Source organism: Aquila chrysaetos, chromosome 8 (genome assembly GCF_900496995.4).
Source record: "Aquila chrysaetos chrysaetos chromosome 8, bAquChr1.4, whole genome shotgun sequence".
Taxonomy (NCBI): domain Eukaryota; kingdom Metazoa; phylum Chordata; class Aves; order Accipitriformes; family Accipitridae; genus Aquila; species Aquila chrysaetos.
This window is the reverse complement of record NC_044011.1, coordinates 44,757,578-44,773,941: the sequence shown is the minus strand read 5'-3', so window position 1 is coordinate 44,773,941 and position 16,364 is coordinate 44,757,578. Positions and strand designations below refer to the sequence as shown.

Here is a 16,364-nt window from a genome sequence, read left to right as displayed (position 1 = left end):
GCTTTTGGTCTCAGGTTTTATTCAGCTCATCTCCATGTTTAGAACTCCACTTGCACGTATTTTCACCAGCTGATCCTTGTGAATTCTCAGGGTTGGAAGAAGCAGGGAGGGCACAATGAATGGTGTATCACGCCAAAGCCTGAATGCTTCCTGAAGGCAAACTCATACCCATGGTGGTTAAGGCTACTTTCCTCCCTCACCTCTGAGTTTCCCTTCCCTCCTTCCTCCAAAAAGTCTTGGTTTTTTTAATGTGTTCTCCTCAACTGAGCTAAAGCCCACAAAAAACCACGTGGAAAGCCTCCATTTTACTCAATGGATTTTTGAATCCAGCTCAAGAGGAACAAGCCTCCTACATGAACAAGTGCAGGAAGAACAGGAGGAGAAGGAGAGACCTCATTTAAGACTATACAAGGGGAAATTGCAAAAAATTACCTAAACCTTTAGGAACATATTTATATTTTGATTTCATGTAATATTACTTCCTGGTTTCCAGCACATATTCCCTGGGCGTCCCCTATCAAATATCAGGCAGTATTAAATCACTGATCCCCGATCCCCGTAGCTCTCAGAAAAACATCTGTACTAATTTGTTGGTTTTCCTTAACATGAGGGCCAGATGAACTCCTCCAGGGCTCAGCCAAGTGAGATCGCTGACAGATGCAGAATAGAAGTGCAAAGATTTTTCCTTTATTAAAAATAAGGTTCCACACTCCAAGCCCTGAGCTTGTCATTTGCCAGAGTGATGAAATGACACGCGGCAACCTTGACCCAACACTGTTGTGGATACAAAAACAGGGTTCTTACCTAATGCTACTCCACTAGCAAATGATTTCTGACAGCACACCCAGATTGGCATGGGCCAACAAGGTGAGGGGTCTGGCAACTGGATACAGCCCTTTTTTACTAGGGGTCTCCAAAATGTCTCAAAGGCATATAGTTATTTAAGTTCACTGACCTGTGAAGGCAGCAAATCTGGCACCCTGCTCACCACTTTCAGGACCCCGACTCCATTTCTGACAAAATTTGCTACGGCAGTTCAACACCAAGCTGCCTTCTTAGCAGGGGCAGCAGATGCGAAGGTAAGCCAGCTCTTTGTCCTTGCTGTTCACGACAAGGCACCTCAGTCCAAATCACCAGCGACAAGGCACCTCAGTCCAAATCACCAGCGAAGGCCCCTTCGCTGGAATAAACCGCAAAGCCCCGGAGGGATGCTAGCTAGCACCATCTTTGGTGGGCAATCCCTGACATCTTCCAACTCTTTCTTTCTATGCACATACAGTAAGTCAAATGCATGCTATAGGTGTACCAGGTAGTTTGCAGAAGCAAGCAGTCAGGAATTAAGAGGGGCAAGCCGCAGTTTGCTCCGATCACCTTAGCCATGATGTTTTGCATCAACGGCCTCATGCACCCCAGCAAGGTGCTCACACAGGCATTTATTAGCAATCATGCACATGTTCATCTCAGCTACTTCAATTTTCAACCACCACAATAAGCAGATCTAGCCATATTCCTATTTTGCAGATGAAGTTGTGATTGATCCTCTTCTACTTTTACCCTGGTGTGCAGAAGGCACTGTACTCCAAAACCCAGTTAATTGCAACTCGGTTGAACGACCAGCCTTCCTTTGAAACAAAGGGTAATTTTCATAAGAAAAGCTCCCTTCCAAGTTCAGAAGAGTCCCAAGGGAAGGTGCTGTCTGCACACAAGTAACAGTATGAAGCCTTCGTTTTCTCCCCCTCTGGTGGGCTTTGTGATATGGACGCTTCTCTTCTGCAGAAGAACTTGTACACTTCATACGGGATGCTGAAGAGGTATCGGAAGCTGCCCTTGCATTAATAGGAATATTAATTTAAGTGCTAGCTAGCTGCCAAGGAAAGACCTACTTGCATGTATAACCTCAGGCGTGTGTTTAGCCCCAGAAGACTCACCACAAAACTTGTCAGCGCCACGTATCTCTGCACAGGAATGACTTGCACCCCTTTGCCGATGCTGGTGGTTCACGGTGGGCATTCCCCCTTCAGGAAATTCTCTCCGGTGATGACCCAGTCAAAATGCAGAAAAAAACCCACAAAAACAGAACCCTTCACCAGAAGCCTGAGGATGAATCCCAGCCAGGGGCATTGGTCAGCCCATTGACAGGCTGTATCTGCTTTCAATAAACTTTTATAGCCTGTCAATGTGCTGAATCCTACGCAATAAAATTTGTGTCATAAAAAAAGTCTTGCAGTGCCAGTGTCTCTTTCTTCCCTCTTTTTAATTTGAGGACAGCTGGGAGGGACTGATTCAAGGGCCAAGTTTGTAAGATATTTTTTTTGGGAAAAAAAAAAAAAATCACTTAAAATTACAATGGGAATTTTCAGAGCCTCCTTCTGGGGAGAGAAGCCATTTTCAAAAGTGACTTCATTTCCAGAGCTGGCTTACCTCCCAGTATTTGAACAAGCAAGGAAAGAAACGTTCAGAAAGTAGATAGGTTTCAAGTTTGCCTTGATTGGTTTCAAGTTTATCAGTCATAAACCAGCCTTTAAAGTTCCAGGCAATTTCTAGGATGGTTTAGTTTATCAGGCTGCCAGTCCTGAACTTCAGCTCACTGACCAGAAGAGATGATCCTGCACAGCATTGCCTTCAGTAGACATCTTAATGCATAAACCTGGCACAAAGAACCTGAAAACCCTCGGCTGGCAAATCTGTAGATTTAATCCTGCAAGCCTTCTGCATGAACTTTTACAAGGGGCCAAGGTCTGAAACCCTTGGTTTGCATCCCTTCCCTGGGATGCACTGTTGTGGCAGTCGTTAAGGGCCATATTTAGCCAGCTTAAATCCCTTTCAAATCCCTGCGCCTAGTGAAATGGGGAGCAAGGGACATTTAAGAGCAATTCAGAGACCCCAGTAAAGCACCAACTGGAGACACAGGGACCAAGGAGCCTTTAAGGGCAGCTAACAGTCTCTTTATTCCCTACCTTTAAGATGCAGATAACATTGTTTTCTTAACGAGCATGTTAGGAAGATAAATATGCTGCCAGTGGTTAACAGGCTCCATAGCTCTCAGGATATGCAGCCCAATTCCCAGTCCCACTGATGGCTGTTTAGGGCAGTTCTCACCCCAGCTGATAGTTGTTTGTAATGCCTGGTTATCAGGCAGAGTTCTCCCTGGGAGAAGCAGGGCTTTGATAAAGCTCCTGTGAAAAGCTAAGAGTAAGCAGGAGGAATTTTCCCTGTTCGAATTGTTTGGACTGTCAGTCACCCCTAGCTTTGCTACGAGTAATACATGAGCCTAGGAGAGAGCTGTAAATACCATGTCCCAGCATGTGTCTAAGGGAGAGGGATTCACGCATGTAGGGTGCAAACAGCTGGAGCTATAGACAGCTGTTCTCCACCACAGCACATTGACTGATGGGGTCTCTCACTGAGATGTCAGCTTTCGCTAGTGTTTTAGGAAAGATAAGTCGCTAATGACCGCTGTTTAAATGATTCTTGGCAGGAAGAAAAACACAGAGGTCCTTTATGAAGAGTTGCTCTTTATCTGTCAGAATAGCAGCGCCAGTTAATTTTTTTTTCTTTTTTTTTTTTCCATGCTACATGTTGTCTCTGGGGTGGGTTGGGGGATGCACGTGGGGCAAGAACTGCTTTCCAAGCCTTCTAGACTAGATGTTAATGTCTAAGACTTGATGGACTGCCTGCTAGGGTCCCCCGGCTCTATCTTCTAATATCACCTTTTCAATTTTTAAGCACTTCTGTTTCTGGTGAAAGGTGGGGGATTGACAGCAATCAGTTTGAACAGCCACAGGAGAGGCGAGGAAAGCTGCTCTGCTCTGACACAGAGGGACCAGCTCAGACTGACAACACTGCGATCCATCCCAGGCGGATGATTTATACTGACGGGTGGCCTCTGGTCAGACTGGTTTCCCACAGGATCCCAAGCAGCAGCTCCTTGGAGAGTTCTGCCAGCAACCTGGCTGGCCAGAAAACAAGTAATCAATGCCTATTCTCCAGGTGGCATCACAAGAAGAAAAAGCAAAGACAACAAGCCATACCCTGATGACAGAAAACTTACTCTAAACTTGCATGACTTCATAAGTCACTCAGTTTTGCCTTCCTATTTACCCTGTATGTCTCGTACCGCTTTGGACTTCAGCCTCCACAGTGCACAAGCTTTTGCATGGCAGCAAAACCCAGCTGCATGCTTCTTGATCCAAAATAAGTATACACAAGGTGGTAGTATTTGCCAGATCCCTTCATAAGGAGCAGCGGAGGTTCCTATGAGACCGGTGGCACAGTCGCAGTGAAAGGGCACTGTCTAACTGCAATGGGCAGAGCAGGTTCTGGGGAATCTGGGTCCAATCCCCTCCTGTGTGACCTCAAAAAGGTCATGCTTTTCCTCCTCAGCCTCCCCATCTGCACAGAGATGGATAGCCAGACTGCCCTACCAAGTGGTGAGAATTAACTAGTGCCTGTAAAGCACGTTGAGAGACTCAGATGACAGGTACTATATAACTGCAAACTCTATTATATCATTCCACCATCCCCTTTGCCAAAAATCTGCCTTTGCAGAAAAGATCCAGACACCAAGTACGTTATTAAGTGAAGATGTCTGACAGTAGTTCAGCTACGTAGAGATGTTAAATAGTAATAATAATGAAACAATACTCAGCATTTGAGGATGCTGTACATCTTCAAAGCACTTCACCAAAACATTAACTGATTATACCCAAAATAAATTGCTCACAGATGTTTGAGATCCATGAGGTATTCAAAAGAAAAGGATGGAACATCATCCATCCTGGATCATACAGGGGATGCACGTGCTATAGCGTAATCAAGAGCTCAAAGGAAATAACTTGCAGGGAGTTCAGCTTTTAGTGCTCTTCTGTACACCTCAAAGCACGGTTTATTGTTAGAAAAAGAAGCACAGAGGCCTGAGCTCCCTCCTCTCGACTGCAGAAGAAAGTTGTGACGGAGCCAAAGTCTTATTCAAAGTTCAATGTCATACCGTTAAAACTCCTATTTCAACTTAATCTTAGCAGAAAAAGCTGCATGCCAGACAGCTTAAGGCATCTATGGTGTTTATAGCCACAACCAAAGGAACATAATTTGGCCCTCTTGTAGTAAACACAGCAAGCTCGTCCAGCAACCCCTTTTGCACTCATCTGTCTTAATTTAAGCATGGACCTCACTACTGCAATCCCACATTATGTTGCAGAATTAAGACTACCTCCCCCCAATCAGTTCACATCCATAGCTTATAAAAGCATCATGCCCCTCTCCTCTGTCCACCTCTCCCACTCCCAAAGCAAGCAGCTGCAAAAAACTGATTTCACGTGCATAACAAAAAGCTTGTTGCTGTAACTGCCTGGTCACACACATGCACTCAAAAGAGCACCAGGGCGCTTGCATCTAAATAAACCCAGGAGAACTATTATTTCCACACACAATTATTGGCTAGCTTTCCAACACTGGAGCTAGTTCCTGGCCTGTTCCCTGCCAGAGCACAGCATCTGCCTAGGCAGATGCCTGGAAAGACACGAGCAGGGACCTGGCATCTGCAATAACCATTAAGGTATAAAAGGTTGTTTGTTCACAGAGCTGCAGACTCGCTCATTTACAGCGCATGGCTGAACACTGCCATGGCCCTGGTGTTTGCCACTGACCCACTTTGTGGTTTGCCTACATTCTCTCACAGTCCCTAAGGGCAGAGCTCAGAAGAAAACAAGCCCTGAGAAGCCCCAAAACAATCACCAATTTAACACCACTTTACCACAGCATTAGGCCTGGCCTGTTTAGTCTGTCCCTTCCAAAAGCAAGGCAGCCAGCTCCGTGCAGCATGAACACCTGATCCCTCATCATCTCACAGCAGGAGTGCAGCACATCAGGGCAGATGTGCTGTAGCACAGCAGTAGAGAAAGCATAGAGTGTGGTCCAGGTCCAGGGTGGAGCGCACACAGAGCATCATCTTCGATAAAACCTTCAGCAACCGGCACAAATCAAAACCGAGAGGTCCAGCAGAACGTCATTTTGGGGGATGAGGCTAGCAAAGGACAGAAGAGCAGTGTCACCGTGGAAAGAGCAGGCAAGAGACAGGTCAGGAATAACACACTCCTGCCAGCACCACACAGGCCCAAGCCAGGAGCTTTCCAGGTGCCAATGACTAAGATAAAGGCAGAGCAGCCAACCTTGTGTCCGCACAGGATTCCAGCACGCTGCCAGGAGCTTATATCAGATATTGGGGAAGTCAAGGCTTGCTAGGAAAGGAGAACAGCAGAGTGATAGTGAAGACACATTGACACAGCCTGCATCCAGAAGAAAGAAAAGCAGCCTCTCGTTTTCTTTAGTATTAAAGCTTACAGCATGCAGAGTCTCACAGGAGTTTTGGTTTCAGCCTTTTCTACCATTTGCACGCTGCGTACTGGAGATCATCCTGCCACACATCATCAACATCTCCAAAGAATCCCAAGATGACTGCATTTAAAATGAAACCTCCAGTACCCTCCAGGAAAGCCAACGCGCCCTCAGTAATGGAGACAGCAACCTATTTAAAGATGAGCTATTTAAAAGCAGTAGCCTGTGGTACTTTGCCAAACTCTTTTCACTCCAGGAGAGCACCATAACACATCTCTCTGGTTTGCCCCCAGTTCACAATACTCCAACTCAGAAGTGGTGGGGGGGTTTCTTTTGCAAACCATATTGTAGTGGGGGGTCACTAGGTTTGAGTGCTTTAGGCTCTACAAGACGGGAATCACGCCCTTACACTGTGCTACAACTTAACTGGGTTTATATAGATTATTTTAAAGAAACTGTTCAAACACAAGCCGCACGCCACACCGGCTTGAGATATACACTTGAGGACACAAGCATGGAATAGTGGCTGAAAAGCTCACCTCTGCCTTGTGCACAGTTGAAATATCCTCATAACATCACACAGCACACCAGCTTGAGATATTAGGTATGGTCTGATATCAAGGGACAGTGCTGCATTGGACAGAAGGATGCTGCAAGAGGCACTGTGGATGTTGGTCAGAAGAAACATCTTTTGATGCGGCTCTGTCATTTAGGATCTGTAGCATAAAACATAAGGCATGCTGTCAGCAGGTTGCATTGCTGAAGTCTGAAAGTACAGCTTAAAAAAAGTATCTCTGTGTGGGGCATCAGAGTGGAAAGAGCCAAGACCTGCTGCAAATCAGCACTGGAGTGCATTGGCAGAGCCACACACGAGTTCCCAGGGCAGGTGCGAGCCACGTCCAGAGCAGAGCACTGCAGCGATGGGTCAGACACGGGCTGATTTTAGGTGCTTCTTGTGGCCATCCCTCACCCCACGTGCTGTAGGAGGGTCTGTGCACCCGCACGGTCACGGGAGGAGAAACGTGGAAGGGCAAAGCACACACAGCACCTGCTCAGGCTGTGCCTGGATCCAGTCAACACTGTCAGCCTCTCACTTGGAAAAAAAAAGCCACCACAAACACAGTTTCTCCCATCCAAGCCTCTCTCCTTCCCCCTCTGAGCTCATTCATGGCTCAGGCTCCAGGACAGCTGCTGGGTTGCCAAGTCCCCCCAGCTCACTGAAGCACAGAGCAACACGATCGGGATGATAGCTGGGCCAGCTGTTAGAAATCACTGCAGGACTCAAAACAACTAAAGACCAAGCAGGGGAAAAAATAAACCAGCAGAAAGCCCCTCGCTCCTTTTCCTTTGCCTGCACATTGTGGTCTCATTGTTACCACCATTCTTAAATCGCCAAGTGAGCCCTGGCCAAAATGACAGCTCATTAAGAATATTTAAAAAATAAGCTGGGTGGGGACTAAGGAGCCCAGGGAACAGGGACCAGGCAGTGGATTTTTTCACACCTAAGTGATTGTTTTGAATGCAGCTCAGGTCAATAGAAGTGACCTTGATCCTGACTGGGACCAGTGCCAGTGGACTCCAGTGTGAAGTCCCCCCCTCCAGGCATCAGCAGAGCCACACTGAAGTTCATGGTACTGCAAGAAGGCGAGCTGTGTGCCTGCACGACCTGCTGGTACAGGAGGGCTCATACACATTTCCATATAGGCTCTGCTTGTAAGAGTTGCCCAACTCTGCAATCTACAACCTTAAAGCCCTCTCTACAAAAAAGCTCTTTCTAACTACAGGGAGGTACCGTCTTCTGCAACAAAATCCAAACTCATTTGAAAACACCATTTTGTTTAAATTAGAGCACATTAAAGCAGGCAACAATGCCCCCGTCTATGTTTATGGGATGCATGTTGTCTTCCCCTGGTGACTTGCACAGTAGGCTACCAAATGTCCTCAACTGACACTAAACATCAGCAAAGGGACACGGAGAGGACGGAGAAGAGCAGGATGTCTGCTCCCTGAACATGTAGCAACCAGGAACAACAGAAACTCAACAGATCGGTAAGGAAGATGAGAATTTGAGACACAAATATGCACAGAACCCCCACTGACAGCAGCTGGGCTGCAACTCTGGCTTGTTCTCCCCAAGAGAACAAGGGCAGGGGAGGTAGCTGACCAAAAACGTTCATGCCAGCGCCCAAGTACCAGGTCCTGCCTGGGATGCCCCTCGCCAAGGGGGAGCGGGGCAGCGATCTGTCCCTGCACATCAGGTTGGGATGGGGCTTAAATGCCAAAAACACTGGTGATGGTGACAGAGGACTGCGTGGGAAGCTGAGGAAAAGCAGCAGCACTCAGGCACTTAAGAACATAGTATTTTCTCAGCATATCACCTTACTGCTGCTCCACAGCCTTCAAGGCAGGTCTTCCCAGCCCCTCTGTTTTCAGCAGGCAGGATGGGGGCTTGCAGCTGATTTCAATTTCAAGCCATCACCAGGGGATAATGTTATTGTTCCACAACCCCTCTGCTCTCTGCCTGGCAGGGGCTGTCTCAGTGGCAGTGCTAGGCCACCCTCCCTTTATACCCCACTGGTTGCAGAGGGCCCAAGCCAAGACACAGAAGCCTGGGAATCTCCCTCAAGATTTTAGGTGCCACTCTGCCTCTGGGGTGGGAAGGAGGCCAGGCTGACATGTCACTCTGCACCACCATCACCAGCCCCACAGGTGCCCAAATATATCCTGAGCATCAGGCCTCTTAAGAAGTATCTCCACACCTCCTTCATGCTGTGCTAGCTCCACAGAAGTAGCAGAGCCCCAGTCTGTCAGCTCTATTTAGCTTTGCTGCAAGCACATCTGATGAAGCAAAGCCAGAGGTCATGCTCCCCATTACAAAGCTGGAAATAAGGTTGCAAGAAAAAAAAAAAACCCAGAGCGGACACAGTTCTAGGCTGTGCCTGTCATCAAGATGTCTCCTGAGCTGTTTCCACCATCATCTCCCTAATGCACAGCAGTGTTTCTGTGCAGAGTGCTTCTCCAGCACTTGAACCCTCCCCATCTTTACTCGCCTCTTCAGGGCAGCATATTAACCCTGGTGTGTGGCCATCCAAAACACCCTGCCCCTCTTGGCTGTAAGTTAAGCACAGTGTTTCATGGGGGAGAGGAAGAGGACTGCACCTCTGCTGTTCAAGAGACTCTTGGCTCTTCAGAAGGAGCAATCATTGCACATACATTTCAGCAAACCCATGGGCTCCCACATCCTCTCAGCACTTTAAGAAACAGCTGACTAGTTAGTTATTAGAGAGTCTGGTCCAGATGAACTCCTCCCTTCCTGTCCTCTGCCTTCCAGAAAGCTGGTCTCTCCCTTTGGAGAAGTCTCTCACCTACAGCAAAGGCTCTGGCTAGAAAGCCCAAGGGTTTGTCATTTTTGGTGAGTACAGGAGCCACTACAACCTCTCTGCTGCGATTGCTTTTCTTCACCAAGCCTGCAGCAGAAGCATCCTGACAGCTTGCTACCCTCTTTTCAGCCCCAGCTCCCTGCACCACTTCTTCCTGCACCACAAGCTCGCCCCCACTGTCTCCAGGTGCATAAACCAAGAATGTTTCTGCCTAATTACTGCTCCTGGGCAACTGGCTTCTTTCTCTTCCATTCCTTCATCCTCTGAGGCTTTGCTGCATGCACAGAAGACAGGACAGAGGTACAGGCTGCTGCAGCCCAGGGTGCCCTGTGGGACAGTAATTGCAGAATGAGGTAAGGCAGAAGGAAGTGGGTGCTCTAGGATGAAGGGAAGGACAGCTGTGGCTGTTCCCAGGATCTGGAGCAAGTTAACTGATAAAAACCAGAGTTGGACCTGAAGGAAAGCTGGGCATTCACAGCCAAGAAAGCCAAACTGCTTTGGAAGAAGCCCTGACCTTTGTTGCACAATCTCTAAGCGAGGCACTCGCTGTACTCGGAGAGCAAGAGGCAAACTAGGGATAAGCAAACGCACACCCCCTCACTCAGTCTTGCACAGCCCAAAACACAGCTCACACAGGCCTCCAGCTTCCCACCTACCAAAAAACACAGCCTCCAAAAGCCAGCACTGCAGCTTATCCTGTGCAGCTGCCCCTAGAGAACTCAGTGTAAGAAGCAGCAAGATTTCAGCCTCCCTCAGGGCTCAGAAAAGCCAAAGGCACACACCATCCTGTACAGCCAGTTTCTGTAACTCTCTGTGCTCGACAGCCTTTGAAACCTCAGGGGAGAGTCAGCAGCAACAAGGACCTCAAGCATTCTTTCCAAAACAACATTAAACATACAACCGACTGCTAGGTAAATAAAAACTGCAAACCCTTTAGTTTGAAGCTTCACAACATTCCGCAACACAATCTTGTGCTTCCCTGGACAGTTGCAGTGGACAATTCATTAAAAGAAAACTTTGGTTGGTTCCCACCATCCCATAAATTCATCCAAATCCTACCTTATCATGCAAGCAGCAACTCAGATCCAGCCAGGACTTTCTCTGCTGCACCAAGCTGCCACGTGGTAGCTCAGGACGCTCTGTTAAAGAAAGACCTAGAAACAGGGAAAAAGAAAGGCCTAAGTCCTCAGAAAAATCAGGGTATAACATGCTTACATCCTCCTTGCTACTCCTCAAGTCTTTAATCTCCTAGGTCACTGCAAGCTTCTTACCACAAAGAAAATATCAAACGCACCAAGAGAGCTGCCCCTCTCATCCCTTTCACTCAACTGAGCCTGATTTATATAAATTCCCTGCCCTCACACCCCTGTGAGGACAGGTTAATTGGAGCCGCAAGGTTAACCGCCTTCTCTTCTATAGGTGGGATAGTTTACTTTCTTAGCTTTCTTCCTCTTTCTTGTTTCCCCAACAGTCACAGGTGGCACAGGGAACTGCCTTTTAGATGCGCTTTAAAGTCTCTGTGGCTGACTGATACTGGAAGACTTGGGAAGTCCTGTATTTTTCCACTTTATCTAAAAAGCTTTGTAAGGCTTAGAGAAAGCATGGGGAATTACTGTGCAAGCGACCTCATCTGAGTCACGGTTGTGCACCTGGAAGCACATACCTAAACCACCTGTACAACAAATACACATTATGCTTCCCTTCTTGTATGTGCTAACACATCCACAAAATTACAAGTTAATTTTAAACAAAAATCACTGACGTGCACTTCCAGCTGCAGCAGTGGGATATAAACAAAGCCTGCGTGTATACACACACGCATATGTACGCACACGCACACAAAATACACGTGCACACCCTTGTGTGCAAATTATCTGTCTTCCGTTTGTATTTGGCTTGGCTGCACAGCCTGCTCTCTGTGGGCTCGGCCAGTAGATATCCAGGCTAAGATAAACACCAGACAGCTGCTGGGAGCCAGAGATATTTTGGTGATTAACAGCTGTGTGGGGCTATACAACAGAGCCCCCCCCCGACCTCCGCGATCCCTCCAGAACAGGCTGTTTCATTTCAGATTTCTGTTTGTCAAGCGAAGGCTGGAAGCGATCAGAAGAGATTCGCTGCAAAATGCGCAGGTGGGAAACCTGGCGAGGAGAAGATGTTGCCCAAAATCCAATCTGTTCCCCGGCACGCTGGCCGTGGCAGCCTGTGTTGGCTTTGCCCAGCGCCTCTTGAGCAGCGCTCATAGCCGCAACTGCAAAAATGTGATTGCTTATTTTGAGGCTTCTTGAATCCATGAAGGAATAGCAAAAAGCTTACAGTGAAGCCCGTTCTCCTGGCATTTATGGTTTATCATAACCGAATACTTCAGAAGAAGGTCTTGCAAGTGTTTCACTTCAGGCTGTTTGCAAATGGGGTCTTCTATTCCAGTACAGGCATGCAGCAAGTGACAGTCTTGTCCTGGAGAGGAGAAGCTGGGAAAAGGAGATAGGCCTGGGCTTTGGAATAAGAATGGGGCTGATACACAGGGAAGACAAAAGAAATATTATTACCCCTTCATATCAAGATGGAACAGGATGCATAAATGACTGTAGCTGATAATTTCCAAAGAGCACAAGGAAATTCCCAGTCTGACTTCCCCAGTTAGAAAGGGGAGCCGCAGCCACGGCAGGACTGCGGAATGGAAATCCATCCTGAGCAGCAGCAGTCTAGGATGCCTTACGCACAACTGCGAAGCCAAAGACGTTTTGACAGAGGAAAGGGGTGAAAAGTGGGAAGTTGCTCACAATGCAACTACAAAAACAAAGTCTAGGGATTGGTTAATAATGTGTGGTCTGAGACAACAAACACATCTCCCCATAAAGACCCTAGTTCAAATAAACTGGTGCTGTTGTCATTAAAACCCACCATCTGCATGTCTGTTTTCCACTGGGTCTAGTGTGAAATTTAAAGGGACCACTGCTTGGAGAAACAGTCCCCCAACATCATCCTTTGGGGCACTTCAAAATCCGGATGTGGCTGAAAGACACCGTGACTTGGACTCATCCCTGCATAACATTTGTACTGAAGCTAAATGTATATAGCGGCAAATCCTTAAGTTTTTACGCAGGAAGCCTAAGTTGAAGGCAACGGCTTCTTGTCTTCAAAACGATGAAGCCCGCAGACCCTAAAAAGCCAGCAAATGTAGGTGTGTGGAAAGATGGCTGGTTACACCCAAGGCGACTGCATGCCTCATGGAGCTCTCCACCTCCTTTCCCTCTTTGCTCCCAGCTCCCTCCCTGCAGTGCAATAGGTAAAGCCCTGGACCTGAGAAACCAGGTCTAGTACTAAAGCTCTGCGAGCTCGGTGGGGGAGTGGAGACCTCCCTGGCTCTGCTCAGGTCACCCTTTCATGCCTGATTGCAGCTCATCAAGGCCCAAAGTCTAATAATGAAACAACCGAGGCCGAGAGCTCCCTCTGACAGCTTAACTGATGGTTGTAATTAGGGACTAGCCCACACAGCTTTTCATTAGTGCACCACACAGCGCAAGACTTATTATGACTGTTGTGGAGAGACTGCGCTTCACGTCCAGGAAAAAGGCATCAAGGCCCCAACCTTCAGGGAAAAGGGGAGCAGAAAGGCTCGGTGCAAATAGGGACCTCTCTGTGCTCTTATGGATTCGTAAATGGCCACCAGTGTGCATTTTCAGTGCAAAGCGAAGTTTCATTTACATGGAGTTTGCATTCTGGGTACATCCAAGCACATTTATATTTCACTGCACGCGGCATATTCATCATTTTCTAAACTTATGCGGCACCCTGATTATTCCCCAGACATTGGTGACTGCAGACAGTCTCCTGAGTCTCTGCTTCCTTCTGTCCAGACAATCTAAATAGACCTAGATGAGCCTGACCATCTCTTGCCTTAGTCCATGGGTCACTGGTTTTGGCTATGATTCACTTACCAGCCTTCTCTGAGTACTGGCTAAGATCTCCCGACGCAGTTGTGGTGATGCCGGGTAGCTGGGGTGTCTATATCACTTCCTCTGTTTTGCTTCCTGAAAAATTAAAAATATTTTCTTACATAGCAAAAGACTAACCATACTAAGAAATATGCTCATTTTCTAGACGACAGGTAGAGCAGAGTCCTCTGGGGTCCCTACTTTCTTCCTCCCTTCTGTCTTTCCAAGCAGAACCTGCTTCTCTCTCCTACACTGCAAACAAGACTTTGGTTTTTGTCAGTTTGATTCTGCAGCTTCGAGTTTCTTACTCCTGGGCACGGTCTGCTCTTCTCATAGCTGTTTTATAGAAGAACTTGTGATTGTAAATGGCAAAGTGAAGGAAAAGGAAGTAAACTGGTTATTGTGCCAGAATCAATCCTGGCACTCCTCCCATTTCTATTTTCTCTTACATTATAAAGCTGGAATAAATCAGAGGTGAGCAGTACACCGGTAAACTGATGAAAGGGGAGCAGAATCAGCACTCTCGTCCCTTGCACTGGTATAAAAAGGTGTAGTCCCATGCAGGCAACAGTTAGCCTGAATTACAAGTGGTGGGGAAGGAGAATAGATTCAGAGTGTTTATTAGCAGTCATAACCTTAATCAAATAACACTCAAGGATATGTAAAGAAATCTGTTCCACTGCAGCCTCCCAAGCCAAATAAAGGAGTAAATGGGACTTCTATCAAAAATCCCTTTTAAAACTCATGCATGTTGGGTTCTAAAAAAAATATCCCAATTTCTTGGGGAACCGCCAAAGCTCCAGAGGAGCCGCCCTAGATCAAACCAGTGGCCCACCACGCCAAGCATTCAGCCTCCTGCTGTAACCAGCTCCAACGCACTGGAGAAAGGTGATGCCCCACGACGAACCCGGCTGCTTGGGCAACTGTGTCCACGTGTGGAAGGAAGGGGATGCTCTCCCCGAAGCATCGGCCCTACAGGCATCTCCCAGCTCAAAGATCTCAATCTACCCATTTCACTTTGCATAGCAGGAGCCTGATTCGCTCCCTCTCCCCCATCCATGGGACTGCTTTAGCCGACGTTTACATATTATGTAGAATTACATGGGGGGGGAAAAAAAAAAAGAAAAGAAACAGACTCTGTGTAATAGAGGTGCATGTAAATAATCACTGGCCTAATCCCCTTTGACAATGAAAGATATCCAACCAGAAAATGTTCACGTCTGTAACTCAACCTGAAATTTAAGCGCAAGGAAGTCGTGTCAAAAGGGGACTTGGGTTCCCATAAAAGCCTCTCTACTTCCAGACCCTGGGCCCCCTAGCCAAAAAAACAGAGCAAACTTCCAGACATAACATCTGAGAAGTGCAGGCCTCACAAAGGGACTTGCTAACCTCTGCCGGAGAGACAACCACCAGGAAAACAAGCAGAGCGAAGGAAGCCTTCAAGCCCAGATGAAGTACCTGCCAGGGAAGAGAGGCACGCTTTCCATCAGAGATCTAGCAGGCTGTGGTACATTATCCCACGAGGGCTGCCGAAAGCCCTCTCAGGGGAGTCATTCGAAACCAGACTGGACAAAGCCCTGGAGAAGATTCGTGGCTGGTGTCTGTTCTCCTCTGCTCTTGTGCAACAACTCTGAAGTTGATGCGTGACAGAAGACTCTAGCTCCGTGTAGGAAGAGGAGCCCCTGGGCAACGAGAGGTGGATTAAATGACCTAATTGTGCTTTCAAGTCTCTTGCTCGACGACTTCTGTCCCACTAAGGATACACAGGTCCTACATGTGTGAGGTCCACCAGCATTGCACGGGCAGGACTGAAAAATCTTCCTGAAAGAAGCAGGCATCAGCTGGGGAGTGGAAGGCACCTCCAACGGAGCAGGCACTCATCTCTGTATGAGGATGCACGAGGTTAATGGCTCCTTTGCAGTCAATGGTGATATTAAAGAAGAGAAGCAACAAGACCCAAATTTTGGGCTACTTTTAAGAGTAAAGGGCCAGGTCAGGACCTGGGTTCTGGTTTTTCATGAAGGGAGAGAAACCCTAAGATGGCATCGTCTTTTCCAGGGCTAGCAGCTAGCCTGCTATATTCCCTGCCTTGCCTGCCCGCTCCTCAGCAGCTTCTCACATACTGCCAGAGCACCACGCTGCCAGAAACTCTGATCGTATTCTTCCAGCCATGAAGTGGGCACTTGCCAAGGGTGGATGAGAGTCCACCCTCACAACAATGTCCCGTGCTCCATCACAAAGAGCCCTTACGGGGACAAGAGCCTGTTATTGCTCTAGAGGAATCCCAAACTTAAAAAAGAAGAGCTGTCTCCATAGCACACACAGAAATCTCCTCCAGCCTGGTTAAGCCACAGGACTAGGGACTGGCTGGGGATACGTGAACACCATAACTCAACAATCAGGCCTGTTCGAAAGCAGGTAACTTGCTCGTCTTGGTTTCTCCCATTCTCTAGAATTGCATGGCCCCCTTTTAGCGAAAAAACCCTACCGAAGGCAGGGTGAACCACCGGCGCATCAGCTTGTGCTCCTATTGCCTCCATGCCCCTAACAGGTCCTGCCTGCGCTGCCTGCCGTCTGTAACGCTTGCACGCTGCACCCTCTGCCTGCACAGAAAGCAGTGACACCCTGATGAAAGAAATATTAAGAGGAAAGTGTTGGGAAAACGGGCAGCAGGCTGCAGAGAGCAAAGCTGCTCAATTGCAGGACTTCACGG

The 16,364-nt window shown here is 47.7% G+C and overlaps 1 protein-coding gene across 11 annotated transcripts in view; it reads right to left on the bottom strand.

Moving 5' to 3' along the window:
* Positions 1-16,364, bottom strand: part of SNX19 (sorting nexin 19) — a 136,279-nt gene that overhangs the window by 82,390 nt on the left and 37,525 nt on the right. For 4 of the 11 annotated variants that reach the window (XR_005932964.1, XR_003924607.1, XR_005932963.1 and 1 more), the window contains 3 exons: positions 13,655-13,747; positions 10,773-10,867; positions 6,873-7,049 (listed from right to left, as the gene is read on the bottom strand). The gene's annotated coding sequence lies outside the window, so the exon portion shown is untranslated. Of the gene's footprint in view, positions 1-3,860; positions 3,954-5,791; positions 6,023-6,217; positions 6,237-6,872; positions 7,050-10,772; positions 10,868-13,654; positions 13,748-16,364 lie in introns of those variants that run through there. The other 7 variants (XR_003924605.1, XR_005932965.1, XR_005932966.1 and 4 more) reach the window with 6 other exon arrangements.